Consider the following 26,539-nt stretch of genomic DNA (forward strand, 5'->3'; position numbering starts at 1 on the left):
AGTTGTTGACTGAAGTAGTAAATCCTTAGCTTAGGCACTCTTTCAGATGTTTTTGAAATGCAAATGACAAAAAAGGTAAGTTTGAAAGGCTAAACCAAAGGGCAAGTCATTTGGCAGGCAGGCTAAGTGGTGCATCTGTAGATCAACTTGTATTGGTGCCATGTAATATCGGGTAAGTAAGAATTAAAACATCACTTTCAATTGTTGTCTTTTGATAATTTATTGAATTATATGCACTAATTATGTGTTTGTTGCATAGTTTTCATTGGATTCTCACTGTTATTGACCCTTACAATGAAGTTATTTATTTGTTGGATTCTCTAAGGCACCGCATTCATGATGAGGATTGGAAATATATAGTGGAAATGTGAGTTCATATTTCTTTTTTATTAAGCATTTATGTTAATACAAAACTCATATATAAAAAAATCATTAATGTATGAAGGGCCTTAAGATTGTTTAATTCAAGCAAGGGAAGGAAAGGTATAAAAAAGGCTATGTGGGTAATAGTAAAGGTATGTGTAATTACATATAACATATATTTTAATGTGTATGTTTATCATTAATAATATGTCTCTAATTTCCATAGGCTCCTCGACAACAAGATGTCAAACAATGTGGTTACTATGTGATGCGATTTATGAGACAAATTGTTGAAGAAGTTGAAATTATCGAAAGAGATTCACTACGATCTATAGTAATGTTTACTTGCTTATGTCTCAAATTATTTGAAATAAACTATTTAAAATATGCAAAGTCAATGTTGATTTTTTTTCCTCATTAATGTTCACAGTTCACACAAGCAGAGTATTCTCGAGAAGAAATTGATGAGGTGCGATCGGAGTTGGCAGAATGTATACAAGATCATATTTATGAGTAGGTGCGTTCCCTCACCCCTTCATATTTATGATCGGAGTTGGCTGTTAACTGGAGTTTCTTTTATCTTGTGCTATCCCTCACCCCTTCAACTCTGATATTTCAACTTGTCTAATCACAAAATGTGTTTGTTATCTATTAGTACTGTTATTCTACTGAACATAGTTTCTCTTATTATATCATTTATTAGTTTATTCTGAATAGTAGCATTTTTGTTTTAATTATGAGCTGCTGCTATTTGTGTTATCCCTCTTTTTCCTTGTTCTATTTGATATCTTTGTTCTTCGTTTTCCTTGTTCGATGATCTCGTTCCATCTCCTCACTATGAACTCATCATGATTCATTAGAGGCGATTAGGGTGAATCATTTATGTTCGGCTTGTTTGCTTCCATTGAGATTTAAGGAGCCAAGTGTTTTACATTCTTTTTTGTTTGGTGTATCAGACTGATGCTGCTATTTAGGCTATTAGCATGCATTGCTTCACAAGACTAATTTTTTGAATAAAGATACTTTTTTTGCCCGTTTAGGGTGATTATTTCAGGTTTCATTGATTTCTCGTTCGTCTGGGCGCTTTTACCTTGTTTCTTAATTGATAATCCGCCATTGAGGTTTAAGGAGCAAAGTGTTTTTACATTCCTTTTTTTTTTTTGGTTTATCAGATTGTTGCTGCTAATTAGGCTGTTAACATGCATTGCTTCACAAGACTTTTTTTTTTTATTTTTTTGAAAAGATACTTTTTTTATTTTCTGTGATCTTGTGTTGGTTTTGATAAAGCAGGATCTTGAGTTGTGAGATTCACGTTCTTGTAAAGCATGTTAAGGTATGATCTCTCTTTCTTTCTTGCTTTCTTTCTCAAAAGAGAAAAAATATATATATGTTCTTTTAGTGTTCAGTTTCTTTTCATGAATTTGGTGCTTGCTCCACATATTTACAGTCGTATTCCTATTGTGTATGTGTCTTTCATCCATTCTTTGCACTATCTATCTATATAGGAGTCCTGGAGGGATGTATGGAAAAAAGATAGTTTCTAAGTTCTGTATGCAGTTGATGTGTTAAATGTAAATAATGATTACTTGTTTCCTTATTCAATTTCTCATTGACCTTTCTAAGTTGTCATTCAATCTTATTCCTCAATTTTCATTCACAGGAGAAATGCTCAAACTACATGGTAGAGATGGCATGGATAGAAAATGTGAGTACTGAATGATCACATTCATCCCAATATAAGATTTTATTTAGTAGTATTATAGATAAGTTCTAACATTGTTTGGAATAATTTCACTTATCACTTAAAGTGAAAATAAGTTGATTTGTATACTTTTTCATTCTTGTAATACTTATTCGTTATGAGTTCTTCGTTTGCAATTTTATTCAGCTTCATCTAGTTTGGAAATAGATATCAATTCTCTAGAATTAGTAAGCTTTAGAATACAATTCACATTGGTCCACACCAACAACCATTAGTGTTGACATGACTGTTCCTCATCCGTCAAAATCATAAATAGTAGACAATTCACTGAAAACAAACTGAATGTATAATGCACACTATGATGATTTTCCCATGAATCTTAATGTGCTCACAGGATTAACATAGCTGTCCAGACCTAGACATTCAATGCTTTAGGATATTGTGGTATGAGGAAATGCCATTTTGTTCAATGAGACTTCAGCATAAGTCTGAAATTAACTGTTAATTAATTATTTGGAGTACATAATTATTTTCTTTTGCTATTAATTTTGGAATTAGTTAGAACAAAAGGGAAGAAGCCAGTTATGTAGCAATTTCTTAATGCTCTAAAAAAACTGTTGTGGATGGCATATGGTCACTTTGTTGCGTAGTCCATTTTTATTTATTAACTTATTTTGCAGGTTGCATGTTCAAGTTTTAAGAAAATCTATTTCAACTTTTTCTATATGAATACTTAATCCAGTTCCATGGAAAGAGGGAGAAAGAAATGGTTCAGTTTAATAAATCTCGGCGAACAATCTATGGAAAAAAGATTGTTAGAATTTCACTCTAGTAAATTTGAAAACGGCGAACAATCTCGGCGAACAAGCTGCATGAGATCAGTTTAATAAAGCAGTCAGATAGCTGCATGCAATTTGAAAACTATTTTACATCAAGGATCTGAAAATCTTCATTAAGATTAGTGTAAATTTTGTTTCTTTTGGTAGAAAGTCATGATGATTATTTTGTTTCTTTTGAGAGCCATCAGAAATGCTCATATATGCTCATCAGTAATGATTGTTTTGTTTTGTTTCTTTTGTAGGTGGATACAGGACAGTCGAGATCAGTACACTAAGGAGCGTCTGGATTCAGTAATTGATCAGTACATATAAGCGTATGGATTCAGTAACTACTGTACTATTTTGAGTAAACAGATTGTTGGCTACTTCAGTATTCAGTATTCAGTATTCAGTAAACAGATTGTTGGCTAAACAGATTGTAGATGTTCAAAACAGATTTTTTGTGCTCTTTTGTTTTATATGTGAATATCACTATATACTTTGAAACAGAATTAGTGTAAATTTTGATATTTACTAGCTTTTCATGTAATTAATTATTAATATTACTTCAACGTCAGATTTCTATTATTTTTATGAGTTTGAAATCACTAACCGAGTTGATTATATGTAAAATTCGAATCTAGACATGGTAAAAAAAAATAATAGTTTCGTAAATATAAAAATAATGATTTTTAAATATTTTTTTTTAATTTTTTTTCTTTAAAATGACAACGCTTTTAAAGCGTTGCAAGAAGTGTTGTCTTTGTAAAAAACAACAACGCTTTTAAAGCGTTGTAATAGTGTTGTCTTTGCAAAATATAACTACGCTTTTAAAGCGTTGCAAAAGCGTTGTTTTTTCTACCAAAAACAACGCTTTAAAAGCGTTGTAAAACGTTGCCTCTGCATAAAACGACAACGCTTTTAAAGCGTTGCAAAAGCGTTGTCTTTGGTACAAACGACAACGCTTTAAAAGCGTTGTCGTTGAGCAGACTTTTTACAACAGTGCCTTTAACAACGCTTTTTCAGGCAAAAAGACAACGCTTTAAAAGCGTTGTCTATTAGCTTTTTTCTTGTAGTGAAGCTTCATCTTCAAAGGAATACAATGAAAAGGGCAAAGAGGGAGCATACTCTTTGTTCCATATACAAGATGAAGATGAAGAAGCCTTCACCTCTAGGATTGAGGGGGAGCGACTTTCGGTGACGACGGATCAAGAAGAAGAGAAGCTTCTACATTCGGGTCAAAAGGAGAAGAAGATGATGTATCCTCCAAAAATCAAGAGACATCAAATGGAGGATCAAGTGTCATCCCTACATGTGAAGGTATAAATATTTCATCTAAAAATAAAGATCATATCATATGTTTTGAATGTAGGGGACATGGGCACTACAAAAGTAACTGTCCTAAATTAGCCAAGAAAAAGGGTCAAGTGGCACCAAAGGGCAAGGAGAAGCCCAAGGAGACCGCTCCCGGAACAAAGAAGAGCAAGGAGCACATTGTGTGCTTTTCTTGCAATCAAAAGGGATACTATCGGAGTCAATGTCCCAAGGGGAAGAAAGTGGTTAAGGCTCAAAGAGGAAGCACAACTCAAGGGGGAGTCTCCGAGGTAAAATGCAAGGTATCATTTGTTGAGCCTACCCCTTTAAATAATGGTAAAAAATGTGCTAGTCCTAATTTTTATCATTTTAATTTTATTTACCATAAAAATAAGAAGCGTGATAGCATTAAAGAAAAACATATGACTCTCCATGCTAGGACTATCACACCTAGGGTTAGGAAGGTAGGTAAAAGTTTAGGCAATAACACTAAGGACCATAGTTATAAGCCTAGAAATAAAAATGGTCAAGGATTGAAGGGAAAATCAAAGTCTAGGGATTTATGGGAAGAAAATCAAGTCTTGAGGTCAAGACTTGATAAAATGGAAAAGACCCTAAAGAGGATGGAAAGTATCCTAAAAGGGCAAAGTGAGCAAAACCTAGGTTTAGCACAACAAGGGTCATCCAAGGGCCATAGGAGTTTGGGATACAAACCTAAAACCAAAAAGGATGTGTCTTCTTACCATATGATTCCATATAATTATGAAACCAACCCTAGGTCAAATGGTCAAGTCAAAAATACTAGGGAAGTTATCCCTAAAAGTATTTTTGCAACAAACGCGACTAAGACTTCTAAGAAGTCCAAGAAAGTCACAAAGAAGGTCACAAGGAAAGAAATCCCTAGAGTTGACCTAGGAAATGTGACCAAGGCTTCTAAGAAGTCTAACAAGGTCACTAGGAAGGTATCTAGGGAGGTTATCCCTAGTGAGTACCTAGAGCATCCAAGGAGCACCAATAGGTTTTGGGTTCCTAGGAGCATTTTCTCTACCCCTTAGAAGGGATAGAGAGTGTCAACTCCGATTAGAAGGGTAGTTAACCCAACTTTGATGAAGTTGACACTCGGAGAGCATTTTTAAGGTTATTATTAACCTTTGAAAATGAAAAGTATAAACGGTTACTCTTGGAGAGAGTAAAATGTGTCATATTTTGAGAAATTGGATGTAATTTTAAGTGACATAAATTGAGAAAATCATAAGAACTACCAAGTTGGGATTTTTGTATGTTCTTAGGGAATTAAAGGCAATCTAGGCCTTAACTCAAATTGTTACTCTTTTGGAAGAGTAAATTGTGCCAAAATTTGAGGAATATGCTTAATTTAAATTGGCATAAAATTTATAAAAGTGTAAAGAAATGCCAAGTTGGGATTTTGGCATTTTTCTTGAGAAATATTGGGCAACCTAGGTTTAAAATTTAAGTTAGTTAAGGTTTAAGGATACTTAGATAGCTATTCTAGGTATTTTATTTATGTTAATTTGTCATGCTTTGTTTGCCCATCATATGTCATAACATCATGTTTTGCATTCATGCCCTATTATAAAAAATACAAAAATATCATGTCATGTCATACATTCATCATGTAGTCATTATAAGAAATTTTCTTTTAAAAATTATTTATCCCTGATGTATGCCATAACACATCATGCATGATTTTAAATTCCTTGCAAATTAATGACAAAAGACATTCATTAACCAGTAACATCCTTGGTGGATGTTCATAACCTCAAAATGTCTAGATAGATATGCATGATCCCTAGATTAGGGCAAAAACCAAAGTTTACATCTCACTAAAGAACTATAAGGTGACTTGTATGTGGTTTCGTACACATTAAATACAAGTGAGATATTAGGATGATGAACAAAACTCAAGATGTTGATTTAGTGCATTCTTTTGAGTTTTAAGTTCATCAAAACACATAGTTATGTGTTTTCCAATCATTGGGAAAGCTAATGTACAAGTCATGTGCATTGAGCCCAAAGAATATGGTTGGATATTGGTTTTGAAAATAATTTTAAATATGCTTTGGAAAACCTTGATGAAGACTATCTTTTGATAGTAATCATCATTGAATAGTTGAGCACAAACTTGGAAGAAAACACTAAACTTTTTACAAGTTACCAAGTTTGTGTCAATCTTTGAAAATAGAAAGTATTTTCATAGAAAACTATTTTCCCTTGATAGTATATGCCCTAAGGAATGTCTACATGAATTTTCATGATTTTTTGATTTTTATAGAATTTTAGGGGAGTTTCTGAAATTCACTGAAATAAATTTTCAGTTTTTCAGAGCTCCAATCGATCACCCGATCGATTAGAGTGCCTCAATCGATCGGGCGATCGATTGAGAAGAGTTTTCCCGCGAGCAGAAGCTCGCTGGATCGATCAGCCGATCGATCCACGCAGTCTAAATCGATCAGTGGATCGATTCAGTAGGGTTCAATCGATTGGGATCCAACTTCAATCGATTCAAATGTTGATTTTAGCTGGGAAAGCTTATTTTCAGCATTTTTAGTCTAGGTAACCATTTCTTACCTCTCAAAACACATTTGTATACATTTAGGGGGAGTTTTCATGATGAAAACAAGGATGGATTGGTTAAGGGAGACTAAGTAGAGGTTTAGGTTGAGGTTTGGTTTCAATATTGAATTTGTGAACATCAAAACTTCTAAATTTGGGTTTCCTATATGTTTAGGGATTCCAAGTCATTGTTGGTGCAATGACATAAGTTACGTGCATGTTTTTAGGGAGAGTTACTCTTTAAGAACATGAAAATCTATTTTTCATACACCGTGGAAGGTGGTTAATCTTCTGTAATGAAAATGCTTAAGGTTGGGCATTTGAATGTAATGGAGAGTGGATATCTTCATTATTCATGTGATGTATGCTCACAGATGAGCATTTGATGACAATAAAGGGTATGAGACCTTCATTTGAATCGTGTGTGAGTATACCAAGTGGTATATGCTCAAGAATGAGCGTTAAGAATAATGAAAGGTATGGGACCTTCGTTATTGTGTTGTGAACGACGAGTGAAGTTGTAAACAACGTTGGGTAACTCTTCAGGGGGAGAGTTTTTGATGTGTGTCAATAGGGGGAGAATGTAGGGTTTAAGTCAGGCCTTCATTACCAAAGAGGGAGTTTGTCCTCTAGAAAAAGAGGAGAATGAAGGGAATCCTCATTCATATATTGGCACGAAGGTATTTGAGGTTATGGGATTAGCCTAACTTAAAGGAGGTATTGTCAAACATCAAAAAGGGGGAGATTATTGGTGCAATATTCCCTAGGTCAAGGTTGACCTGGTTGACTGAGATTGAATTGGTTCAAGCTCGAGTATTGATGTTTGGATTTCGATGTTTGACAATACATGTAGACAACACATGGAGATTGCAGGTGTGATTGTTCATGTGGGGAGATTGTGAAGGAGAGTCAAGTAGGTCAAGGTTGACTAGAAAATCCTAGTGAGTGAAGCCAGGTGAAAGTCCTAACTGGGAGATTAGGCAGATTGGAAAGTTCTAGTGAGTGAAGTCAGACAATTGTGGAAAGTCCTAGTGAGTGAAGCTAGGCAGAAGAAAATCCTGGTGAGTGAAGCTAGGTGAAAGACCTAGTGAGTGAAGCTAGGCAAAAGAAAATCCTGGTGAGTGAAGCTAGGTGAAAGTCCTAGTGAGTGAAGCTAGGCAGTAAGGAAAGTCCTGGTGAGTGAAGGCAGGCAGAGGAGAAGTCCTAGTGAGTGAAGCTAGGCAGTAAGGAAAGTCCTGGTGAGTGAAGCCAGGCAGAGGAGAAGTCCTAGTGAGTGAAGCTAGGCAGAAGGGAAGTCCTGGTGAGTGAAGCCAGGCACAGGAAATCCAAATGGGTCAAGGTTGACCAGACATCTGGTGGAAGTCCAAGTGGGGCAAAGGTATTGACCGGACACTTAGTGAGAGAGTCCTAGCAGGTCAAAGGTGGCAGGATGCTAGGCATGATGTACCAACAGGTCATGGTTGACTGGATGTTGGTTTAGAGGACTTTGGACTTGGTTTTGGGTAAAAACAAGGAGCTGGATCGATCAGCCGATCGATTGGCTCATGCCCAATCGATCGGCTGATCGATTGGGTGAGTCCCCACGACAAAGGCTTCCCCAATCGATCAGCCGATCGATTGGGGAGAATTCCCAATCACATAGAAAGCCTCCCAATCGATCGACCGATCGATAGGGAGCCTCCAATCGATCAGCTGATCGATTGGGAGCTGTAATTTTGAGCGATAAGCCCTTGATCGATCAGCCGATCAATCCAGGCAATTTCTAGGAGCACAGTGACGCTCTGGATCGATCGACCAATCGATCCAAAGCCTCCCCAATCAATTGAGAGCAATCCAATCGATTGGGATTTGACCGTTAGCGTCATATTTAGCTGTTGGCGAGCATTTCTCTCGGCACATCTCTCGGCTTTCATCTCCGATCTTCATAGCGATTCCACGGCTCCTCCACAGAGCTCTCACCGCCAGATCTTGAAAGTTTTTGGAGGCATTTCCAAGTCAAGAGGTGGATCTACAACAAGAAGAATAAGCTAGGGTTAGGGTTTCTTGGGTAAACCGTGTAAGCTTTCCCTTGTATTTGCTTCTCTTTGTTTCTTGTTGTATTGAGAGTATTGTAGGGCTTCTCCACCTTCGGTAGTTACCGAAAAGGAGTGTTTACATAGTGGAGGGTGTGTGAGTGTGTGGATCCTTGGACTAGTCACCTCTTCTTGAGGTGGATACCAAGTAAATCCCTAGTGTTAGCGTTGAGTGTTGTTTCTTCTTGTATTTTCCGCTGTATATCATCTCAAGAAACAAGTAACGACGAGCACGAGATTGCACCGAACTATTCACCCCCCCCCCCCCCCCCCCCCCCCCCCCCCCTCTAGCTATATTTCGGTCCCAACAAGTTTAGATTTTTGGAAACCTAGTCTCCCTCTCTCTCCTCTCCTCTCTTTGCCGCCAACCACTAAAAGTTAAGGAAGAAGTTTTTCTTCCTCGGGCTTTTGCTTCTTCTTCCTTCTCTTGGATTGCATTGCCTCCACACTTATCTAGTACCAATCGGAGGCGAATCTTATTGTTCACTAGAGTTATTTTAAATAACTCGACGTGGATATAAATAGAGGCGAGGTTCGTGGAAGTTGCTAAAATTGATGTCCTTTTCCCTAAGCATCATCCGTAAGGTACGCTATTATTAAATTTTTGTTTTATGATTATGTCTGCGTGATTATATTCTACATATGTGTGGTGTGTGTGTGTTGTAAGTAATAAAATAGTTTTATCATCATATTTTTGCTTCCGCTACATGTTTTGCAGAACATGTTAAGTATACACCACATTGGGCATATCCCAACACTATCTCCGTACAACTCCCCTTGTGACCAACCATAATATCAACACTAATAGCGGGGGCCAACATTGTTGGCTTAACTACTCTGTTTCTTAAGTTAGCAAAGTGTTGAATAAGAAGGTGCCCCCTCAAGGAGAGGGCTTGAACTATAAAAGAGTGAACTTCCATAGGGGGAGGGCTTTGACAAGCTATGTTGAGGTGTTGTCTGTTGGGGAAGGGCTTTTGAGAGTTGGCGTGCCTTCTGTTGGAGGAAGGACTTTAGAGAGTCAGTGTACCTTCCAGACACTACAAGAAAATCTGTAATTAACAACAGTTAAAAGACAACGGTTTTAACAAAAATCATTGTCTTTTTATGCCTTTTTTGACAAAGACAATGGTTTTTGAAAAACCATTGTCTTTTAGCATTGTTTGGAGGGGATAAGATAACAGATTTTAAAACCGTTGTGTTTAACTATTGTTATAAGGGCTACGACAATGATTTTTCTGACTGTTGTCTTTTTTTGCCTTTTTGGATTTCAAGACAATAGATATTTTGGTTAAAATATCAATTTTCTTAAATCTAAATATTTCTCAAAGTATCGACAATAAAAAAAACCCTCCCTTTCATCGTCAAAGGTCCGCCTCCTTCGTTAAAGACTCACCTCCATCTCCCTCGACGCTTCTCTGGCATATCGACGGTGAGGCATTCGACCCTTCACTGTGACTCCTCTCACGTTCTTCGGCTTCTTGGCCCCAATGCTGACGAGACCCCTCTCATGGTCAGATTGATCTACCTTCACCTTCCTTCGCTTCACCCTGATGGCACTCATTGTGGCATGCTCCGCTCCTCTAACTCTAAGCCCCTTCGCCTCTCCTCTCCCTTATCATCATTGCTCGCCGTCTCTACTGAGGAAGTGATTACTCGCCTCTCATGAACTCCACTACTAGAAGATGTATGTTCCAGGTACCTTTGCATAAATTGATCTTTCACAAGATTAGGCTTTGAAGAGAAGTATGTTCCAGGTACCGCTGCCAGAAGATGAATGTTCTAGGTACCGCTACTAGAAGATATATGTTCCAAATGGCAATAACCAACCAAACTTTCCATCCATTGTGGTGTAGGTTGGAGAGAAGTACAAGCACACCATGGTGTTTAAGTTTTCGACCAAGTTAGGTCTTCTTCCATGATTCTATTTATCTATTCTTCTCTCTTATTACATTCTAACTTGACGAATAAGTTGTATAAAACATGAGGAATAAGGGTAGAGCATGGGCCTTGTTGGTTGTACCCATTTTGACATTGTTGCATATTCTTTTCCTTATCATTAAAATGATCAAAAGATTTGTGTTATATCTTTTAGAATTCAAGTTATGTCGAGGAATAAGACACCAGTGATGCACTAAAATACAACCCCAATTGATTGATTGTATTCAATGGATCTTTGTCAGATGAGAATAGATCTTTCATGGTGCTTAGTGTTTAAATATGCATTATCTTCAATGTTAGATGTAATTATCTTCAATTTATTATCGAATAATATGAAACCACCCTCTAATATTTTATAACAGATTGTAGAACACTTTTACTTTAATAAACATATAAAATAACAAAACAATTATATTAGATCTTCAATTTAATATGTTGACAGTCAGCTAGCCATCCAACTATAATTAGCTATAGTATTGTAACCCTATATGCCTAAGGTTCATGCCAAATGATGTACACCATATTACCTATCCATGTTTTATGACCATCAAATATTTTAAAATGATTACCTCAATTAACTCTAATTGACTGATGTGATTCAAATTAATTTTTAGTTGTTAAACATATTTAGTTAAAAGTGTATGATACTCCTAAAGGCCTTAAAATTATGCTAAATTATCACTAGTATTTTTCTAAGTATATTCATGCTCATTTTTTTAAAAAAAAAATTGAGTCTTTTAAGATCATCAAACACTTTTAGCCAAAGTATTTAATGACCCACAAGGCATAAAATTACATGAAATTCATGTAAATGGGCATTGATTGCACTCTTAGTGAAGGATGAGAACATCTTGAAGAGGAGGCTTTAGCTAGGATTGGAAAGATAATATCTGACGAAGAACATTCTACTGAAGCTACCATGGATTTTTATGTTTCAGATTTTATTTGATAAATTATGTCTTCAAATTGCTTGCATTTTTAACTCATTATACATTCCTTCAAATAATATGTGCTCCACAAGTTCGCATTGATGCTTAAGATTATGTTGGACTTGCTCCTTGTTCCTCTTTGATTGGTTGAGGTGTGATGTGTATTTTTACTTTTAATAATTATTATTCATGGATACAAATATTTGATTTACATTGCATTTCTTTTTATATTTTTGAATCACAGCTAGTTGACTGTAACAATCATCTAGTTCCTTGTTCTAGGACATTTTCTAGTTGAGCTTGCTGGATTATGGATGCCTCAAATTCTTGCCATCTCTAGTTGCTGCTTCAGTTGTCTTTGTTTCTAAATATACCATTGATGTAAAAAGTCATCCCTAGATAAGATAACTAGAGATAGATCTATGTTATAACTATATTGTATCAAGAACTAAACTCTCTTTAATTTGTAGAGCAAGAAACTTACTGAGTGCACTGGCTATAATGGAGTTGACATGAAGAATTGCATCTAACCTTAAGGGTGTGACTGGTAAGTACTTTGACGATTGCAATGAGAAGGATACGAGTAACCACGCCAAGTATAAAGAACTAGCAAGAAAGCTTTGGGATTTAAACGAGAAGATGGTTAAAGTCAATGAGCAAAAAACATTCAAGGTAAGAGAATAATCTAATTAAAATTCCTTTGTGTGTGAGTAATTATATTTATTATAGAAGTGTAAGGATGATAATTTGTATACTTATATTGATTGTTTATTTAATAATATGTTGTTGATTGAAGTAGATTTGATTTTCATTCATCTTCTATTTGTCTACAGTATTAAAAGACAACGGTTTAAAATCATTGCAAAACTATTGTCTATCGCATTTAAAGGATAGTGTTTTTTAAACGTTGCAAAACTATTGTTGTTTGTATTAAAAGACAATGGTTTAAAAACCGTTGTCAGGTTAACAATACCATCAGTTACAATGATTTTGAAAGGACAAAGACAATGGATAAAATGTCTTCCACTGGAGGAAGGGCTTTTGCAGGTAGCAGAGCATATTTGTAACATAGAATGCCTTCCACTAGAGGAAGAGCTTTAATTGAAGTAGCAGTAGAAAAATTGAAGAAAAAGAGCAATGTTTGATTCTTGGTCAAACCATTGTCTTTACTCACAACAAGTTGTTTGGCCAAGTGGCCAAGAGAGAAGAAGAGATGAACTCCCCTCCAATGAACTTCATTTTCCTTTTATAGAAATGGAGCTTAGTTTTGCATGCACAACCACTTGGGCCAGCCACCATTCTGCAATATGGGCAACAACAACTTTAGGGAAAAGAGATGGTTGTCGCTTCATGTCAAAGATTCACCATGATGCTATGAGACTATCTTTGGTAGGTATAGAGTTGCAATTGTTACCTCATATATGGGATATCTTGTGATGCAATGGGTATTCCTTTGGTTGTTGACGTCTCTTGGTAGATTGGATTTCAAACTCAAAGAAAGTTGAAGAGAGTGACTCAGTAAACTGGCTGGAGGGATTGGAGTCTAGGAGAGATGTCTCCAAGGGACTGCTCTCATGGCCTAATTGATGACATCCCCTGGTGGACCGACTATCAGATTGCTTCAAGGATGTTGCCAATTCTTACGCTTATGAATCACACTTCCAAATCCATGTACTCATGAATCCATGTACTTTTGAGTCCATGTGCTTTCAAGTCCATGTATTTTTGAGTCCATATACCTCTAAGTCCTTTTGTGTCCATGTGCTTATGAGTCCATATACTTTTGAGTCCATATACTTCTAAGTCTATGTACTTTTTAGTCCATATACTTTAAATCTGTGCACTTTTGAATCTATGTACTTTTGAGTCTATATACTTCTGAGTCCATGTACTTTTGAGTCCATATGCTTTCGATATATTTTTGAGTCCATGTACTTTTGAGTCCAAGGTATTCTTTTAGGATGTAGCTTATGGGCGGATGCAAGGGGTGGTAGGCCTGGGTTGTAGTTCAGTCCTCATTTGGCCCATTATCTACTAAATAGCATAGTAAAAAAAAATTATGCCCAAGCCTGATTCATTAACCTACTTGCCACCCCTTACATCCGTGATCCACCCATGCTGGCACGCGACGTCGGGCTTCACACAGGTGAAGTCGAGGACGAGGAGGTACACCGGCTATACACAAGATCTCCTTTTTTCCCCCCTTCAATCATCCTCTTTTCCCCCTTCGATCTCCTCTTTTTTCATACGCTACAGCTCTTTCTCTGTTCTTTGCACGACATCGTATTTCTTTCTAACGCCGCAAGTCGCAGCTCGCACAAGATCTGCCATGTTTTCCAGCAACGAGACGAATCCACCATTCATCTTTTAGGTTTATGTACGCCCTAATCCTCTAATGTTTCTCTCTCTTTGTCAAATAATTAGGATAAGAGTTCTATAATATAATTCTAGGTTTTGATTTTCCATATCTTATTTCTTTTTTGTTTGTTGTCTAGTATTAAGAATGGTAATATGGTATGTATTTCAGTATTTGAGTAGTATTATACAGAAAAATTATTTAAACATTAGAGGGCTATTAGGCAAACCTTTAGGAATTCTACCCAGACCTATAAATATCAAATTACCTACATTATATAATGAATAATGATCAAGGATAATTCCTTATAGTTGTTGTATCTCATGCAGGTATTGGATAATTCCTTATAGCTGTTATACCAGATCCAATACGTCAGCTTGACAAATCCTTCCTCATGCCTATTGAAGATGTATTTTCAATAGAGATTTATATCATGACTTGACTAATTATTCAAATTTACTTTTAATCCTTTATAAAACTATTAAGGTTGTGAGAGTAATTTAAAATGATATGATATATGTCCTTATTTTCAATTAGTCATATTATGTTGCTCTATCAAAATTCCTTACTGGTGAGTATTAAGAAAAGATCTATTTCTTGATTATTATGATTTTTTTGTTAGATCATCTCACACATGCAAGCGAATATTGGTTGATAACTCAGTTCTTGATTTTATGTTTAGAATTGTAGATAAACATCTAGTATTAATGTTCTTATACATCATCACAGTTCAAGTTGGAACCCCTTTGTAAAATTATGGATTAAAATCTCAAATCATTTCACCTGATATGGATAAAACATCTTGTTCCGGCATCGGCACAAGGTGCCATCGCGATGTGTCAGGAGGCATCGCGCGGGCCTGTGTGCCCATAGAACGTAAATGAGAACTTATGATTTAATTCAAGTCATAAGTTTTCATTTACGTTCTATGGGTACGTAGGCCCGCGCTATAAATTCCCTAAGGACTTTTGAGCCATAAGCACTTAGTTTGACATTCAGATATACTTGCCATCTAGCATGGACTTGCACTGTCAAGTTCCTGGAGACTTCCAGGACGTGAACTACGGGGCACATCAATTTATAATATTTATAAGTATGAGTCAATATAAATGAGTTATAATCTTCCTAAAACTCATAACTTAGAACTAAACTACCATTTATATTATTCTTAATTCCTTTTTAAAGTGGAAATGAAAAGGTGATTATATTCGTCAGTCCCATAATCAAATATAGATGCATAAATCAGATTTACAGTAGACCCAGGAGGAGGACATTTCGCGGCTGCCAACCTCACGATTCGAATCCGTGCTAAGCAAATAATTCTGCCTTAATCAACTGCGCTGCGTTCTGCAGAACTATTTTTTTTTTAATTATATTGAATTCCATTTTAATTAATTTTTTATTCACTTCTCCAACGACGGAATTTTTGTTCTGCTTATCTTCTAGAGCGCTAGACTCTACGGGAAGAGGGATGGATCTCTCTTCTTTTTCTCCCTCTTCTCTAATTTAGTGGTCAAACCTCAGACTTTGACTCTTTGAGTCTCCCATCCTGCAATTATAAGCATTACCATTTACAGAGATGAAATTGCATTTGAACAATGACCAAACAAAAAAAGAAGCTCTCCGTTTCCCTGTTCCTCCAATTTCTTCTCTTCTGTAGCCTCGGCTTTGCCCTCGGTACCATCTCTAGGTTCGATACCCTGCGATTCTTCCTCCAACATTCTTCAACTCCACCGCCGCCGTCCTCCATGGTCAATCACACTCCGGCGGCTGAGAAGCAGCCTGGCGAGGGCGGCGGTGACTTAGGTGAATTCCACGAGCTTAGGGAGGTAATGCACGACATGAAGGAGGAGGAGCTGCTGTGGAGGGCATCCATGGTGCCGAGAGTCAAGAAGCTGCCATTCTAGCAGAGGCCCAAGGTGGCGTTCCTGTTTCTCACCCGAGGGGAGCTGCCCCTTGCTCCTCTGTGGGAGAGGTTCTTCGAAGGGAATGAGGGGTCGTACTCCATCTACGTGCATGCCGACCCCGACTTCAATGGGTCAGAACCAGAACCCCATGGATCGGTGTTCCAGTGCCGACGAATTCCCAGCAAGGTCTCTTCTTCTTCTTCTTCTCTCCCTGTAAATTGATCGCTTTAGTTCGTATTTTTGTTATCGTCGTCATTGTTGTTTATTTCAGACGGTGAGTTGGGGTGGGATGAACATGATGGAGGCTGAGCGCCGTCTCCTCGCCAACGCCCTCCTCGACTTCTCCAATCAGAGGTTTGTCCTCCTCTCAGAGTCCTGCATCCCGCTCTTCGACTTCCCCACCGTCTACTCCTACCTCATCAACTCCTCCCGCGTCCACGTCGAGTCCAAAGACGTCCCCGGCCACGAGGGCCGCGGCCGCTTCCCGGCGCGGTTCCGCCCCCGGCTGCAGCCCCAGCAATGGCGCAAGGGCTCGCAGTGGTTCGAGGTCGACCGCGAAGTCGCGGTCGCGGTCGTGGCCGATAGGGACTACTTCCCGCTCTTCCAGAATCACTGCAGCCGCTGCTACTCCGACGAGCACTACTTGCCGACGCTGGTGGGCGTGCGGTACCCGGCGCGGACCCACAACCGGAGCGTGACGTGGGTGGACTGGTCGAGGGGCGGGGCGCATCCGGCGATGTATTCGGGGGAGCACGTGACGGCGGAGTTGCTGGAGACGATGAGGAACGGGAGCAGTTGCAACTACAACGGCCGGCCCACCAGGACTTGCTTCTTGTTTGCCAGGAAGTTCTCGCCCAGTTCTCTGCCGGGGCTCATGAGGTTCGCGCCGGAGCTGATGGGCTTCAAATCAAAAGCGTTAGCAAAATGAAAATTAGTTGATTCACTGATGAACAAGGGGAAAAAGTGGTGATAGATATTGCCAATACAGATCAAATCTTGTGTTTATCAGAGACGGAGGGAAAAAAAACAGAGGGCTCAAACGAACAGTGAAGAAGTGTCTAGTGCCATGTTCTGGGACACTTTGAACGTATCATTTCTAGGCTTTTTGCAATTTGTTTATTTGCAATAGAAAATTTTAAGTATTTAAGATTAATACTCCCTAATAATCTAAGATTGTCATGTTTGGACCGGCCGGATTGGGCCCATAAAAAAAGAAGAAGAGATTGGGCTTGGTGTGGATTTAAGAAGCTAAGTTTAGCAGTCAGATCCTGAGTTAGAGGGTGCTAAATCGGATTAAGAATTCGAAAGAGCTTGGGAATTAGATTCTGAATCTGAAGTGTTCTGGAATCAGATTTTGAAGGTGCTCAAAAGTTGGAGACAGGATCATGAGGTACTCAGGAAGCACATTTAGACCCATGATGTGTTCGGGAAACATGTTCAAATCCATGAGATGCTCAAAGCATATTAGACCTAGAGAGTGGTCGGGAGGCAGGTGCTTAGCCGAATAGTAGTATGGAAAGAGAATCATAACTTTGATTTAGTTAAGGGGACAATAAAAGTAATTGATAATAGTTATTGATGTGGCGATAATGGGAATCCATCAAGCGTGGGTCAAAGGCAGGGACAGTAACTGATGTGAAAGTCAAAATCAAGGCGGCTAAATGAAGGAAAGAGCCGGTTGAGCGGGTGGCAACATGCCGACCGACCATGAAGGATCCTGATCGGCATGAAGCTCATCGGAGCATATCGCTCATCCGGCCGAGACAATCATATAGAGGACATCACATGCTCATAACTATGACTACACAAAGGCTAGTCCTACCGGATCGCTTGTCCAACCGGACGAGGAACAACCTACTGAGCCCGAACGACCATGGAGCAGAACAGTCTTGAGTAACAGGACGAGGAATACTGGCCGAGCGGCTCCCCCACTCGTCCCAACAATGGGACAACTTATTATATCATTCTGGGAGTTAGTGTTGCTGACAACAGGACATAGTCAACAGCTAAAATCGTACAACGAAAGCTTCTACCGTCATATCAGGAATTTATGTGCCTTGTTAAGAAATGGCGTCAGAGACACTTTCCTGACATGTCTTTTCATAGGACAGTTGGGAAAACGTGCGCATGTCTTGAGAAGTATACACGTCTACTACCAGAGCACTATATAAAAGGGGTTCATGCACCGAAGGAGATATGCATTATCTGTGCTCGAGCTTTTGTTGTTGCTACAGTTCTTTGTCGTCTTTTCCATTATTCTGGTGACTGACTTGAGCGTTGGAGGGTCAACCCTGGAGACCCCTTCCTTGGCTTGGCACTGACGTTCTTTGTGTTGCAGAGCGGAGCAGAGTTTTCACACAATCAACCGAGGAGCCACATCTCCAGCTAGTCGTCTTCACCGTTTTCACCTGCTCAGGCGCGCCACCGAATACATCAACGTAGAGTAGGCTCAAGCAGCATGAAAGAAGGAAGTGCCCGCTGAACATACTGCTCCCCCTAAACGACGGTTGGCTAATAACCATCAACCACCAAAGGGCCTCTGATCGGGAGCAACATAGCTGCACTAGGAGCCCCGAACGCATGCAGTGCAGCATGTGGAAGCAAAGCGGTAGAAGGTTGCAAAAGGCAGGCCGTGGACATCATTGTTCAGCTCCTACTATCACTCAGCGACGCACAATACACAGGATTGCTAAGACTTGAGGCCAATTTCAAGCTGACTGGTACCTCTAGGATACCGTCGTCATTCACCCTCTCTCGATCGGCATCATCGATGTCGATCAGATGAGCGAAGGGAATAAGAGAGACTGGTGGCCGAGCAACGTCAACGCTATCCTCAACGAAAAGGAAATGCAAATCTCACCCGAGCTTCGGCTAAACGAGCTCGACCTTCGACTCGGGAGGAGGAAAACTGAAGCAATGCAGCTCAGGACGAAATTGGAATGATCGTCGAGGGGTTGACCAACCGTGATTCCAATAAACCGAGGAAGTCGCACTCCCGACGACTGGAGATACATGATGTGAGATGTAGCAAAGAAAAGACCAAAGGACCATAGATCAGTTTTGACCCTCGGGACTTAGAGGGAGTGGAGATCCCTCATGATGACGCCTTGATCATCCGAGCAGTAATTGCTAATTATACTATTCACTGAAATTTTGTGGATACAGGCAGTTCGGTGAATATCATCTCCAAGAAGGCGTTCGACTAGCTATAAATCGATCAGAGCGAATTGCAGCTCATGACGACCACGCTGTATGAGTTCATGGGCAATAAAGTATTGCCGATTGGCCAGGTTCGACTGACTATATTACTCGGAGAGGAGCCTCTCAAGAGGACCAGGACCACAAATTTCATCGTGGTGGATGCGCCGTTTGCCTACAATGTCATATTAGGCCGACCGACCTTGAACGAGTTTTGAGCCGTAGTGGCCACCTTCTACTAGAAGATCAAGTTTCTGATGGATAATGTGGTATGTGTAGTAAAAGATGACCAATTGGTCACTCGGTGGTGCTACATTGAGATGGTTAAGTCAGAGGCAAGGGCCACTCAAAAGACTCAGCGTTTGGATGTGAACACAATCATGGAGGAACCGCATGCGCTGGTCTATGATGAAATAGATGAGGTCTAGATTCATTCTAACCAATTGGAAGCCACAACATTTGTCATTGCCAACCTGATAGACGAGAAGAAGGCAGAGCTGGTCGCCTGCCTTATGCTAAACGACGATGTGTTTGCCTGGTCAACGAATGAGCTCTCAAGTATCTCGTCTAGTGTGGCTCAGCACAAGCTTCACGCCCGATCAGATGCTCGGCCGATGAAACAGAGGAAGAGGGACTTCAGCTTGAAGCAAAATCAGATCATTCGAGCAGAAATAGAAAAATTGCTAGAGGCCAGCCACATTTGCAAGGTTCAATTTCTGAGCTGGCTGGCCAACATAGTGCTAGTCTCCAAGCTGTGCAACAAGTGGCAAGTTTGCATAGACTTTTACGACTTAAACAAAATTTGCCCAAAGGACTTTTATCCCCTGCCTCGTATAGATCAAATGGTGGACTCCACGGTGGGCTGCAAGCTGATCTGCATGCTTGATGCATACCGGGGCTACCATCAAGTGTGACTCACCAAGGAAGACCAAGAGAAGGCCAACTTCATTACAATCGACGGGACCTACTACTACAATGTCATGCAGTTTAGACTAAAGAACGCCTAGGACACTTACCAAAGACTGAAGAACAAGGTATTCCGATGGTATATCGGCTGAAGGTATATGTTGATGACATATTAATAAAGTCGCTTCGAGCCACTAACCTTTGCGCAAATATCGAAGAAACCTGCCGAACCTTTAGGACGTACGGGATCAAGCTGAACTTGAGCAAGTACCTATTCAGGGCAAAGAGTAGTCACTTCCTCGGTTATATCGTGACCGAGAGGGGAATAGAGGTGAATCGGAGCAAAGTGAAAGCTTTGCAGGACATGTCCCCCCCCCCCACCCCGCAATTTAAAGGAGGTCCAACGGCTGACTGGACAGATCACCTCATTGTCAAGATTCATGTCCAAATCGTCCAACCAGAGTCTCTCATTCTTCAAGATACTGCGTCACACGATGAAATTCCAGTGGGACTAGAAATGAGACAAGGCATAGGAAGAACAACCTCAGACTGCGATCAAGGTCGAAGCCTTAACTGATTTTATCACTGAGATACAAAAAACTGAGCTGAACATGATTTAGAAGATATATATGGACGGTTCATCCACTCAGCAAGACAGTGGAATCGACATCCTCTTAATACCGCCACATGAGAATAGGATGCAGTTGTATGTATGTCTTGATTATCAAACTACAAATAATGAGGCAAAATATGAGGCTCTGATAGTCGGGTTGCAAGTAGCTCGGTATGTGAGAGCCGCAAGAGTTCTCATCCATTTGGATTTGCAGCTGGCAGCTCAGCAATTATCAGGGACGTTCGAGATAAATAACGCTCGACTCAAGCTGTATGCCGAAGCTTTCAAAAAGTTGAAGATAAGTTTCCAAGAAGTAATAATACAAAAAGTTGTTCGAACCTCAAAGTTGTTTTGATGTGATCAACCAAGTTAGGTTAGGTTCTGTAGTATTTTAACCTTGTGTCTAAGTGTGCAGGAGCTTAGGAGCACAGGTCGAGCAAAAGACACAGCTAGCGAGAAAAACCGTACGGGAGAGAGTCGACGGGCTCAGTGCGTCTGAGGGATGAGGTGCTGTGGAAGAGTACGCAGGCAGATGAGAAGGAAGCGCGCAGTGTTTCCAAGGGACGAGAAGTCAAAGCGGAAGGTTGCTTGAGAAGGCTGAAATTGGGTTCGGGTGAGCCTTATTTCGGTTGGCTGAAATCACCCAAGCGAGTGGAGCTAGAGCAGAAGACCCGGACTGAGGCGAGCAACACTGGAGCAGAGGGCCCGGACCAAAAGTCAACTAAGTTGACTTTTGTGGTATGGGCATCCGGAGCGATTCCGGGCGCCCGGAACCCGATTTTGACTGGATCACATTTGACCGCAATTCGTTGTGAAGGGGATAAAACTTTATCCCCCTTCCAGGTGCATGGAACCCTCCAGGCGCCTGAAACCCTTCAGGCGCCCCGACCAAGGCTATAAATACAGCCTTGGTCCAGAAGCTAGAATACAACAAGCAATTGCATATCCTACACTTGTGTGCTTCTCTTGTCTAGTTTAACTTCTCATTTTTTGTACGTCATTGTTGTAAGAGGCTTCTCCACCTGAAAGAGATCTTTAGTGTGTGATTCATTCCTTGGATTAACAACCTCTCCGGTTGTAATCAAGTCAAATTCATGAGCCTCTTCTTTTTAGTTTTTTTTATTTAATTATGTGCAAGTGTTCAATTAAAAGTTCGAGAAGGGTATCTCTTTTAATTTGTGCAGTGCTAGTCAACCCTTCGATAGTCGACCACCAACGGTCCCCAACAAGTGGTATCAGAGCCAAGGTGCTTCAGGAGGACTAACCGCCGATTGAAGCAAAGACGATGGTCGGACCTAGCATATACCCGCCAAAATTCGAGGGGGAGTTTGCTAGCTGGAAAAAGCGAATGCACGTATTTTTCAAAATGGATTTCGATTTACTTATGATAATGGAGTTTGGTTTTACAGCACCGGAAGGGAAAGAAAAATACCAGTGGATGAAAAAGGAGCAGGTCGACTATGTGGCAAATGGCAAAGCAGAGTTTCATCTACTGAGTGTCTTTCTGCCACAAGAAGTCAACAAGATCGACAACTACGACTCAGTAAAGGAGCTTTGGGAGAAGTTCCTTGAGCTACATTAAGGGACGTTCGAAGCCAAGCTCGCGAGACGGGATTTACTTCGCAACCAGCTGACTAACCTACGGCTTGAAGAAGGCGAAACACTTGCGCATCTCCACTCAAGGATTAAGGAGCTCATCACCGAACTATCGAATCTCGGGGAAAATGTAAGTAACCGAAATTCGCTAAGGTACGCGTTAAATGCATTCCCTAGGAATACGAAATGGACTTCACTAGTAGATGCTTTTTATATCTCTAAGGACTTAGAAAATATTTCCTTAGAAGAATTATTTTCTACGTTTGAAGTGCATGAATAAAGATGTGCAGGTACGAAGGAGCCGAAGCACAACATCACCCTAAAGGCAGCGCGAGACGAACATGAGTCAGAATCTTCTCTCGACGACGAGGAAATGATTATGATGGTAAGACGCTTTAAAAAGTTGTTTAATTCAAGTAAAACTAACCATCCGCAGGGTAGAAAGAAAAGGACGATCAGATGCTACCATTGCAACGAAGAAGGGCACGTCAAAGACAACTACCCCAAGCTAAAGGACAAGGACAAAGGAAAGAAGCCTGTCCAAACAAAGAAGTTCAAGACACTAAAAGTGACGTGGGATGATACGTCATCCGAATCGGAAGTCGAGGCCTTCTTCGGACTTGCATTAATGGCAAGTCATCAAGACGAGGACTACAATTCAAGCTCGTCTAAAATGAACATCGAGAGCATCGATGAAGGGGGAGTTACGTCGAAAGAAAGCAGCAATTCAGGGGGAGCCACAAATAACGAGATCGACAAGGTAAGTCGAGTATGATCTCTTCCTCACAATAAATTATTTAAGTTTGTTAAAATATTAACTAAAGATTACTGTAAATTAGAAAAAGAGATTAAAAATTTGAAATTAATTCTAGCTAAATCTTGCCCATTAGAAGAGTTTGACAAAGTAAAATTAGAAAATGATAATTTGTAAAAAGAAATAAATAACTTAAAAAATCTTGCATGCTTATCTAATACAAGTTATAGAAAATTCAATAATCTAAATTGATATTTTAGATATCATAAGGGACAAATTAGAAATATTTCAAAGAAATATGTCCCTAAGAAATACCTAATTAACCTAGTTGGCTAGAACCTAATATGGGTTTCGAAATCGTGTTTAACTTGAACCTTAATTTAAATTTAGGGCTTTCAGAGAGTTTTTTAAATGTTTAATTTCTTTATGTGGTTTTATCTAGAAGTGGTTGATGATCCAATAATTAAGAAGGCCTAGTGCCTCGCCACAGCCTGGAAGCCAAAATATTGAAATAAAATATTTAATTGACTAACTGATAAACCATTAAATTAGGATCAGTTAATGCTTTAGAATTTTTTTTCCAAATATTTTACTTGGAAATATCTAAGTTAGATTTTTTGTCAAAAACTTAGCAAAATTTTTTTAGTTAGTCAAAAATATTTTGCTACTTGAAATATTTTTTTTTACTTAGAAAAATTTCTCAATTTTTTTTTACAAAGTTGTCTAACTTAGAATTTTTTTTGAAAATTTCTCTTACTTAAAATTTTTTTGAATTATTACAAATTTTTGGTGATAACAAAATAATTTTCAAATTTTTCCAAGTTTTTTTTTGGTACCCTTAGATTTTTCTTGGTACCCCATTTTTATGTGATCAAAGGGGGAGAAGGAAAAGATTAAGTCTAGGGGGAGGTAGATTCAATTTTTAATTTTTTGCACTTAATTGCAGAATTTATTGTTATAATTTTATATTCTTTTTCCTAGCTTAACTTGGGTTGCTCACATCATAAAGGGGGAGATTGTTAGAACCCCAAGGTTGTTTTAATGTGATCAACCAAGTTAGGTTAGATCCTGTGGTGTTTTAACCTTGTGTCTAAGTGTGTAGGAGCTTAGGAGTACAGGAAGTCGAACAAAAGACACAGCTAGCGAGAAGGACGGTACGGGAGAGAGCCGACGGGCTCGGTGCGTCCGAGAGATGAGGTGCTGGTGAAGAGTGTGTGGGCGGACAAGAAGGAAACGTGCGGCGTTTCCGAGAGATAAGAAGCTGGAGCGGAAGGTTGCTCGAGAAGGTCAAAATTGGGTTCGGATGAGCTTTATTTCGGTTGGCTGAAATCACCCAAGCAAGCGGAGTCGGAGTGGAAGACCCGGATTGAGATGAGCAGCACCGGAGCAGAGGGCCCAGACCAAAAGTCAACTAAGTTGAATTTAGTGGTTCGGGCGCTCGGACCTATTCCGGGCGCCCGGACCTATTCCGGGCGCCCGGACCAGTCCGGGCTCCCGGAGCGATTCCAGGTGCCCGGAATCCGATTTTAACCGGATCGCGTTTGACTGCGATCTATTGCGAAAGGGGATAAAACTTTATCCCCCTTTTAGGCGCTTGGAACCCTCCAGGTGCCCCGACCAAGGCTATAAATACAGCCTTGGTCCAGAAGCTAGAATACAACAAGTAATTGCATATCCTACACTTGTGCGCTTCTCTTGTCTAGTTTAACTTCTCATTTTTTGTACGTCATTATTATAAAAGGCTTCTCCGTCTAAAGGAGATCTTTAGTGTGTGATTCATTCCTTGGATTAACAACCTCCCCGGTTGTAACCAAGTCAAATCCGTGAGCCTCTTCTTTTAGTTTCTTTATTTAATTATATGCAAGTGTTCAATTAAAAGTTTGAGAAGGGTATCTCTTTTAATTTGTACAGTGCTAATCAACCCTTTGATAGCCGGCCACCAACAGTCCCCAACAAAAGTCCCCTGGTCAGACAACCAGTATACTGATGAGTTGGCCAAGTTAGCAAGTTCTTTATCTTCAGTCATCATAGATAAGTCGATCGAGCAAGTTTTATTAGTGGCACAAATCAACAAGACGGTTGGAATGGATTTCCTGAATGACTGGAGGGCGTCACTGATTTAGTTCCTCCGAGTGGGGGCCACATCGGCTGATCGGAAGGAAGTTCATTTGTTCGGACGATTCACCCTAATTGGAGATCAGTTATATAAAAGAGTTTTCTCGAGGTCGCTGCTCAAGTGCATCGGATCAGATGATATTGAGTACATCCTGCAAGAAGTTCACTAAAACTCCTGCGGTAGTCATCCGGGCGGTAGATCACTGGCTCGCAAGATCCTGCTGGCGGAATATTTCTATTCCACATTGCAAGACAACACCGCTTGGATGGTGGCCACTTGCTTATCCAGCCAGAAGTACCAGAACATCCCACACCAACCTACTGAAGAATTGAAAGCATCCGTCGTGTCCTGTCTATTCAACCAGTAGGGCATGGACATCGTTGGACCATTTCCTATGACAACTGAGCAACTAAGATTTCTACTCATGGCAGTAGATTATTTATTAAAGTTGGTGGAGGTCGAGCCGCTCGCCAAAATAACCGAGCACATGATTATGAAATTTATATGGTAAAACATTTTGTGTCGGTTCGGTATCCCTCGCAACCTTATCTCAGACAATGGAAGATAGTTCTCAGGGCGGATGCTCAGAGAATGGTGTACAGGCTATAACATCCTGCAAGCCTTCACGCTAGTGGCCTACCCCCAAAGTGTTGGAGCAATCCCAATGGTCCGCGGGATCATGTGTTTTGGTGTTTGGGCAAAGGGTTTAAGTTAGGTTTACCCTTGTTATTTGATATGTGTACTTGAGTTGTGCAGGACTGCAGGTGACACATGTGACTCAGGTTGACGGCTTCGGGTTCGGTGAAGGATGGAGCATCCGAGGGACCGTGGACAAGGCAGCGAGGACAAGAGCCGAGGGAAGCAACTTCGAGCCATACGCGAAGGATGGCATTGGGGACGAGCCGCGGGCTTGGATGCATCCGAGGGACGAGAGCCAAAGGAAGTAAGCTTGAAGGCAAGAGGTAAAGGCTGTAAAAGAAGAGTCAAGTGAGTCATGAGGGTACGAGTGCATGAGAGATTGTACTCGGAGTAAAATCCTAGTTTTAGGGTTTTACTGTAGCGGCACTGTAGCGGGTACTGTAGTGCACTGTAGTAGTTACTGTAGCGTACTGTAGCAGTCGACTGGTGTATGGACCAGTCGACTGATGCACTGTAGCAGAGAGCCGTTGAGATAGCCGTTGGGCTGGCATCAGTCGACTGGTGCAAGGACCAGTCGACTGGTAACGGGCAAATCAAGTTTTGATTTGTTCCAAGCTCTATAAGAAGGAGCTTGGTATGGCCGGCCAAGGTGACGAAATTAGACTTGGTTAAAGCCTAATTAGTAGTCACCAAAGTGCTCAAGGTTCCCTTGTGTCCAAGTGTTGTTGGTGAGTGTTGTGGTGA

The 26,539-nt window shown here is 40.1% G+C and overlaps 1 long non-coding RNA gene and 1 pseudogene across 1 annotated transcript; both read left to right on the forward strand.

Moving 5' to 3' along the window:
• The first annotated feature begins 615 nt into the window (after positions 1-615).
• On the forward strand, positions 616-3,213 carry LOC122009581. The gene is made up of 4 exons (XR_006119592.1): positions 616-697; positions 794-880; positions 2,024-2,068; positions 3,147-3,213. It is a non-coding gene; the product is annotated as an uncharacterized LOC122009581 (long non-coding RNA).
• A 12,451-nt stretch (positions 3,214-15,664) lies between these two features.
• Positions 15,665-17,054, forward strand: LOC122002263 (annotated as a pseudogene).
• The last annotated feature ends 9,485 nt before the right edge of the window (positions 17,055-26,539 follow it).

This window comes from Zingiber officinale, chromosome 1A (genome assembly GCF_018446385.1).
Source record: "Zingiber officinale cultivar Zhangliang chromosome 1A, Zo_v1.1, whole genome shotgun sequence".
Classification (NCBI taxonomy): domain Eukaryota; kingdom Viridiplantae; phylum Streptophyta; class Magnoliopsida; order Zingiberales; family Zingiberaceae; genus Zingiber; species Zingiber officinale.